Source organism: Ipomoea triloba, chromosome 16, assembly GCF_003576645.1.
Source record: "Ipomoea triloba cultivar NCNSP0323 chromosome 16, ASM357664v1".
Lineage (NCBI taxonomy): Eukaryota > Viridiplantae > Streptophyta > Magnoliopsida > Solanales > Convolvulaceae > Ipomoea > Ipomoea triloba.
The window spans coordinates 16,054,829-16,063,566 of record NC_044931.1 but is presented as its reverse complement, the minus strand read 5'-3'; positions in this window follow the sequence as shown (position 1 = coordinate 16,063,566).

The window sequence follows — 8,738 nt, the reverse complement described above, 5'->3', positions numbered from 1 at the left end:
GCAACGGCTCACAAGCCTCCCGCAGGTCAAACATCTCAACAACCTCGGGTCAAGGCACTCATGCCTCCCGCAGGTCAAACAACTCAACAACCTCGGGTCGAGATACTCATGCCTCTCGCAGGTCAAACATCTCAACAACCTCGGGTCGAGATACTCATGCCTCTCGCAGGTCAAACATCTCAACAACCTCGGGCCACGGATCACAAGCCTCCCGCAGGTCAAACATCTCAACAATCTCGGGCCGCGGCACTCATGCCTCCCACAGGTCAAACATCTCAACAACCTCGAGGCACGGCACCTCCCACAGGTCAAACATCTCAACAACCTCGAGGCACGGCACTCATGCCTCGCGCAGGTCAAATACCTCAACAACCCACGGCACTCATGCCTCGCGCAGGTCAAATACCTCAACAACCTCGGGGAACGGCGCTCATGCCCCCCGCAATACCTCAACAACCTCGGGGAACGGCGCTCATGCCCCCCGCAATACCTCAACAACCTCGGGGAACGGCGCTCATGCCCCCCGCAGGTCAAACATCCAACAACCTCCGGCCACGGCATTCATGCCACCCGCAGGTCAAACATCTCAACAACCTCGGGCCACGGCACTCATGCCTCCCGCAGGTCAAACATCTCAACAACCTCGGGCCACGGCACTCATGCCTCCCGCAGGTCAAACATCTTAAAAACCTCGGGCTACGACACTCATGCCTCCCGCAGGTTAAACATCTCAACAACCTCGGGCCACGGCACTCATGCCTCCCGCAGGTCAAACATCTCAACAACCTCGGGCCACGGCTCACAAGCCTCCCGCAGGTCAAACATATCAACAACCTCGGGCCACGGCACTCATGCCTCCCGCAGGTCAAACATATCAGCAACCTCGGGCCACGGCTCACAAGCCTCCCGCAAGTCAAACATCTCAACAACCTCGGGCCACGTTTCACAAGCCTCCCGCAGGTCAAACATCTCAACGGGCCACGTTTCACAAGCCTCCCGCAGGTCAAACATCTCAACAACCTCGGGCCACGGAGCCTCCCGCAGGTCAAACATCTCAACAACCTCGGGCCACGGCTCACAACGCAGGTCAAACATCTCAACAACCTCGGGCCACGGCTCACAATCCTCCCGCAGGATCTCAACAACCTCGGGCCACGGCTCACAATCCTCCCGCAGGTCAACAACAACCTCGGGCCACGGCTCACAATCCTCCCGCAGGTCAATCTTATCAAAAACCTCGGGCCACGGCTCTCATGCCTCCCGCAGGTCAAACAACTCCTCGGGCCACGGCTCTCATGCCTCCCGCAGGTCAAACAACTTAACAACCTCGGGCCGCGGCACTCATGCCTCCCGCAGGTCAAACATCTCATCGGGCCGCGGCACTCATGCCTCCCGCAGGTCAAACATCTCAGCAACCTCGGGCCACGGCACTCATGCCTCCCGCAGGTCAAACAACTCAACAACCTCGGGCCGCGGCACTCATGCCTCCCGCAGGTCAAACATCTCAACAACCTCGGGCCGCGGCACTCATGCCTCCCGCAGGTCAAACATCTCAACAACCTCGGGCCACGGCACTCATGCCTCCCGCAGGTCAAACATCTCAACAACCTCGGGCCGCGGCACTCATGCCTCCCGCAGGTCAAACATCTCAACAACCTCGGGCCACGGCACTCATGCCTCCCGCAGGTCAAACATCTCAACAACCTCGGGCCGCGGCACTCATGCCTCCCGCAGGTCAAACATCTCAATAACCTCGGGCCACGGCACTCATGCCTCCCGCAGGTCAAACATCTCAACAACCTCGGGCCGCGGCACTCATGCCTCCCGCAGGTCAAACATCTCAACAACCTCGGGCCACGGCACTCATGCCTCCCGCAGGTCAAACATCTCAACAACCTCGGGCCGCGGCACTCATGCCTCCCGCAGGTCAAACATCTCAACAACCTCGGGCCACGGCACTCATGCCTCCCGCAGGTCAAACATCTCAACAACCTCGGGCCGCGGCACTCATGCCTCCCGCAGGTCAAACATCTCAACAACCTCGGGCCACGGCACTCATGCCTCCCGCAGGTCAAACATCTCAACAACCTCGGGCCGCGGCACTCATGCCTCCCGCAGGTCAAACATCTCAACAACCTCGGGCCACGGCACTCATGCCTCCCGCAGGTCAAACATCTCAACAACCTCGGGCCGCGGCACTCATGCCTCCCGCAGGTCAAACATCTCAACAACCTCGGGCCACGGCACTCATGCCTCCCGCAGGTCAAACATCTCAACAACCTCGGGCCGCGGCACTCATGCCTCCCGCAGGTCAAACATCTCAACAACCTCGGGCCACGGCACTCATGCCTCCCGCAGGTCAAACATCTCAACAACCTCGGGCCGCGGCACTCATGCCTCCCGCAGGTCAAACATCTCAACAACCTCGGGCCACGGCACTCATGCCTCCCGCAGGTCAAACATCTCAACAACCTCGGGCCGCGGCACTCATGCCTCCCGCAGGTCAAACATCTCAACAACCTCGGGCCACGGCACTCATGCCTCCCGCAGGTCAAACATCTCAACAACCTCGGGCCGCGGCACTCATGCCTCCCGCAGGTCAAACATCTCAACAACCTCGGGCCACGGCACTCATGCCTCCCGCAGGTCAAACATCTCAACAACCTCGGGCCGCGGCACTCATGCCTCCCGCAGGTCAAACATCTCAACAACCTCGGGCCACGGCACTCATGCCTCCCGCAGGTCAAACATCTCAACAACCTCGGGCCGCGGCACTCATGCCTCCCGCAGGTCAAACATCTCAACAACCTCGGGCCACGGCACTCATGCCTCCCGCAGGTCAAACATCTCAACAACCTCGGGCCGCGGCACTCATGCCTCCCGCAGGTCAAACATCTCAACAACCTCGGGCCACGGCACTCATGCCTCCCGCAGGTCAAACATCTCAACAACCTCGGGCCGCGGCACTCATGCCTCCCGCAGGTCAAACATCTCAACAACCTCGGGCCACGGCACTCATGCCTCCCGCAGGTCAAACATCTCAACAACCTCGGGCCGCGGCACTCATGCCTCCCGCAGGTCAAACATCTCAACAACCTCGGGCCACGGCACTCATGCCTCCCGCAGGTCAAACATCTCAACAACCTCGGGCCGCGGCACTCATGCCTCCCGCAGGTCAAACATCTCAACAACCTCGGGCCACGGCACTCATGCCTCCCGCAGGTCAAACATCTCAACAACCTCGGGCCGCGGCACTCATGCCTCCCGCAGGTCAAACATCTCAACAACCTCGGGCCACGGCACTCATGCCTCCCGCAGGTCAAACATCTCAACAACCTCGGGCCGCGGCACTCATGCCTCCCGCAGGTCAAACATCTCAACAACCTCGGGCCACGGCACTCATGCCTCCCGCAGGTCAAACATCTCAACAACCTCGGGCCGCGGCACTCATGCCTCCCGCAGGTCAAACATCTCAACAACCTCGGGCCACGGCACTCATGCCTCCCGCAGGTCAAACATCTCAACAACCTCGGGCCGCGGCACTCATGCCTCCCGCAGGTCAAACATCTCAACAACCTCGGGCCACGGCACTCATGCCTCCCGCAGGTCAAACATCTCAACAACCTCGGGCCGCGGCACTCATGCCTCCCGCAGGTCAAACATCTCAACAACCTCGGGCCACGGCACTCATGCCTCCCGCAGGTCAAACATCTCAACAACCTCGGGCCGCGGCACTCATGCCTCCCGCAGGTCAAACATCTCAACAACCTCGGGCCACGGCACTCATGCCTCCCGCAGGTCAAACATCTCAACAACCTCGGGCCGCGGCACTCATGCCTCCCGCAGGTCAAACATCTCAACAACCTCGGGCCACGGCACTCATGCCTCCCGCAGGTCAAACATCTCAACAACCTCGGGCCGCGGCACTCATGCCTCCCGCAGGTCAAACATCTCAACAACCTCGGGCCACGGCACTCATGCCTCCCGCAGGTCAAACATCTCAACAACCTCGGGCCGCGGCACTCATGCCTCCCGCAGGTCAAACATCTCAACAACCTCGGGCCACGGCACTCATGCCTCCCGCAGGTCAAACATCTCAACAACCTCGGGCCGCGGCACTCATGCCTCCCGCAGGTCAAACATCTCAACAACCTCGGGCCACGGCACTCATGCCTCCCGCAGGTCAAACATCTCAACAACCTCGGGCCGCGGCACTCATGCCTCCCGCAGGTCAAACATCTCAACAACCTCGGGCCACGGCACTCATGCCTCCCGCAGGTCAAACATCTCAACAACCTCGGGCCGCGGCACTCATGCCTCCCGCAGGTCAAACATCTCAACAACCTCGGGCCACGGCACTCATGCCTCCCGCAGGTCAAACATCTCAACAACCTCGGGCCGCGGCACTCATGCCTCCCGCAGGTCAAACATCTCAACAACCTCGGGCCACGGCACTCATGCCTCCCGCAGGTCAAACATCTCAACAACCTCGGGCCGCGGCACTCATGCCTCCCGCAGGTCAAACATCTCAACAACCTCGGGCCACGGCACTCATGCCTCCCGCAGGTCAAACATCTCAACAACCTCGGGCCGCGGCACTCATGCCTCCCGCAGGTCAAACATCTCAACAACCTCGGGCCACGGCACTCATGCCTCCCGCAGGTCAAACATCTCAACAACCTCGGGCCGCGGCACTCATGCCTCCCGCAGGTCAAACATCTCAACAACCTCGGGCCACGGCACTCATGCCTCCCGCAGGTCAAACATCTCAACAACCTCGGGCCGCGGCACTCATGCCTCCCGCAGGTCAAACATCTCAACAACCTCGGGCCACGGCACTCATGCCTCCCGCAGGTCAAACATCTCAACAACCTCGGGCCGCGGCACTCATGCCTCCCGCAGGTCAAACATCTCAACAACCTCGGGCCACGGCACTCATGCCTCCCGCAGGTCAAACATCTCAACAACCTCGGGCCGCGGCACTCATGCCTCCCGCAGGTCAAACATCTCAACAACCTCGGGCCACGGCACTCATGCCTCCCGCAGGTCAAACATCTCAACAACCTCGGGCCGCGGCACTCATGCCTCCCGCAGGTCAAACATCTCAACAACCTCGGGCCACGGCACTCATGCCTCCCGCAGGTCAAACATCTCAACAACCTCGGGCCGCGGCACTCATGCCTCCCGCAGGTCAAACATCTCAACAACCTCGGGCCACGGCACTCATGCCTCCCGCAGGTCAAACATCTCAACAACCTCGGGCCGCGGCACTCATGCCTCCCGCAGGTCAAACATCTCAACAACCTCGGGCCACGGCACTCATGCCTCCCGCAGGTCAAACATCTCAACAACCTCGGGCCGCGGCACTCATGCCTCCCGCAGGTCAAACATCTCAACAACCTCGGGCCACGGCACTCATGCCTCCCGCAGGTCAAACATCTCAACAACCTCGGGCCGCGGCACTCATGCCTCCCGCAGGTCAAACATCTCAACAACCTCGGGCCACGGCACTCATGCCTCCCGCAGGTCAAACATCTCAACAACCTCGGGCCGCGGCACTCATGCCTCCCGCAGGTCAAACATCTCAACAACCTCGGGCCACGGCACTCATGCCTCCCGCAGGTCAAACATCTCAACAACCTCGGGCCGCGGCACTCATGCCTCCCGCAGGTCAAACATCTCAACAACCTCGGGCCACGGCACTCATGCCTCCCGCAGGTCAAACATCTCAACAACCTCGGGCCGCGGCACTCATGCCTCCCGCAGGTCAAACATCTCAACAACCTCGGGCCACGGCACTCATGCCTCCCGCAGGTCAAACATCTCAACAACCTCGGGCCGCGGCACTCATGCCTCCCGCAGGTCAAACATCTCAACAACCTCGGGCCACGGCACTCATGCCTCCCGCAGGTCAAACATCTCAACAACCTCGGGCCGCGGCACTCATGCCTCCCGCAGGTCAAACATCTCAACAACCTCGGGCCACGGCACTCATGCCTCCCGCAGGTCAAACATCTCAACAACCTCGGGCCGCGGCACTCATGCCTCCCGCAGGTCAAACATCTCAACAACCTCGGGCCACGGCACTCATGCCTCCCGCAGGTCAAACATCTCAACAACCTCGGGCCGCGGCACTCATGCCTCCCGCAGGTCAAACATCTCAACAACCTCGGGCCACGGCACTCATGCCTCCCGCAGGTCAAACATCTCAACAACCTCGGGCCGCGGCACTCATGCCTCCCGCAGGTCAAACATCTCAACAACCTCGGGCCACGGCACTCATGCCTCCCGCAGGTCAAACATCTCAACAACCTCGGGCCGCGGCACTCATGCCTCCCGCAGGTCAAACATCTCAACAACCTCGGGCCACGGCACTCATGCCTCCCGCAGGTCAAACATCTCAACAACCTCGGGCCGCGGCACTCATGCCTCCCGCAGGTCAAACATCTCAACAACCTCGGGCCACGGCACTCATGCCTCCCGCAGGTCAAACATCTCAACAACCTCGGGCCGCGGCACTCATGCCTCCCGCAGGTCAAACATCTCAACAACCTCGGGCCACGGCACTCATGCCTCCCGCAGGTCAAACATCTCAACAACCTCGGGCCGCGGCACTCATGCCTCCCGCAGGTCAAACATCTCAACAACCTCGGGCCACGGCACTCATGCCTCCCGCAGGTCAAACATCTCAACAACCTCGGGCCGCGGCACTCATGCCTCCCGCAGGTCAAACATCTCAACAACCTCGGGCCACGGCACTCATGCCTCCCGCAGGTCAAACATCTCAACAACCTCGGGCCGCGGCACTCATGCCTCCCGCAGGTCAAACATCTCAACAACCTCGGGCCACGGCACTCATGCCTCCCGCAGGTCAAACATCTCAACAACCTCGGGCCGCGGCACTCATGCCTCCCGCAGGTCAAACATCTCAACAACCTCGGGCCACGGCACTCATGCCTCCCGCAGGTCAAACATCTCAACAACCTCGGGCCGCGGCACTCATGCCTCCCGCAGGTCAAACATCTCAACAACCTCGGGCCACGGCACTCATGCCTCCCGCAGGTCAAACATCTCAACAACCTCGGGCCGCGGCACTCATGCCTCCCGCAGGTCAAACATCTCAACAACCTCGGGCCACGGCACTCATGCCTCCCGCAGGTCAAACATCTCAACAACCTCGGGCCGCGGCACTCATGCCTCCCGCAGGTCAAACATCTCAACAACCTCGGGCCACGGCACTCATGCCTCCCGCAGGTCAAACATCTCAACAACCTCGGGCCGCGGCACTCATGCCTCCCGCAGGTCAAACATCTCAACAACCTCGGGCCACGGCACTCATGCCTCCCGCAGGTCAAACATCTCAACAACCTCGGGCCGCGGCACTCATGCCTCCCGCAGGTCAAACATCTCAACAACCTCGGGCCACGGCACTCATGCCTCCCGCAGGTCAAACATCTCAACAACCTCGGGCCGCGGCACTCATGCCTCCCGCAGGTCAAACATCTCAACAACCTCGGGCCACGGCACTCATGCCTCCCGCAGGTCAAACATCTCAACAACCTCGGGCCGCGGCACTCATGCCTCCCGCAGGTCAAACATCTCAACAACCTCGGGCCACGGCACTCATGCCTCCCGCAGGTCAAACATCTCAACAACCTCGGGCCGCGGCACTCATGCCTCCCGCAGGTCAAACATCTCAACAACCTCGGGCCACGGCACTCATGCCTCCCGCAGGTCAAACATCTCAACAACCTCGGGCCGCGGCACTCATGCCTCCCGCAGGTCAAACATCTCAACAACCTCGGGCCACGGCACTCATGCCTCCCGCAGGTCAAACATCTCAACAACCTCGGGCCGCGGCACTCATGCCTCCCGCAGGTCAAACATCTCAACAACCTCGGGCCACGGCACTCATGCCTCCCGCAGGTCAAACATCTCAACAACCTCGGGCCGCGGCACTCATGCCTCCCGCAGGTCAAACATCTCAACAACCTCGGGCCACGGCACTCATGCCTCCCGCAGGTCAAACATCTCAACAACCTCGGGCCGCGGCACTCATGCCTCCCGCAGGTCAAACATCTCAACAACCTCGGGCCACGGCACTCATGCCTCCCGCAGGTCAAACATCTCAACAACCTCGGGCCGCGGCACTCATGCCTCCCGCAGGTCAAACATCTCAACAACCTCGGGCCACGGCACTCATGCCTCCCGCAGGTCAAACATCTCAACAACCTCGGGCCGCGGCACTCATGCCTCCCGCAGGTCAAACATCTCAACAACCTCGGGCCACGGCACTCATGCCTCCCGCAGGTCAAACATCTCAACAACCTCGGGCCGCGGCACTCATGCCTCCCGCAGGTCAAACATCTCAACAACCTCGGGCCACGGCACTCATGCCTCCCGCAGGTCAAACATCTCAACAACCTCGGGCCGCGGCACTCATGCCTCCCGCAGGTCAAACATCTCAACAACCTCGGGCCACGGCACTCATGCCTCCCGCAGGTCAAACATCTCAACAACCTCGGGCCGCGGCACTCATGCCTCCCGCAGGTCAAACATCTCAACAACCTCGGGCCACGGCACTCATGCCTCCCGCAGGTCAAACATCTCAACAACCTCGGGCCGCGGCACTCATGCCTCCCGCAGGTCAAACATCTCAACAACCTCGGGCCACGGCACTCATGCCTCCCGCAGGTCAAACATCTCAACAACCTCGGGCCGCGGCACTCATGCCTCCC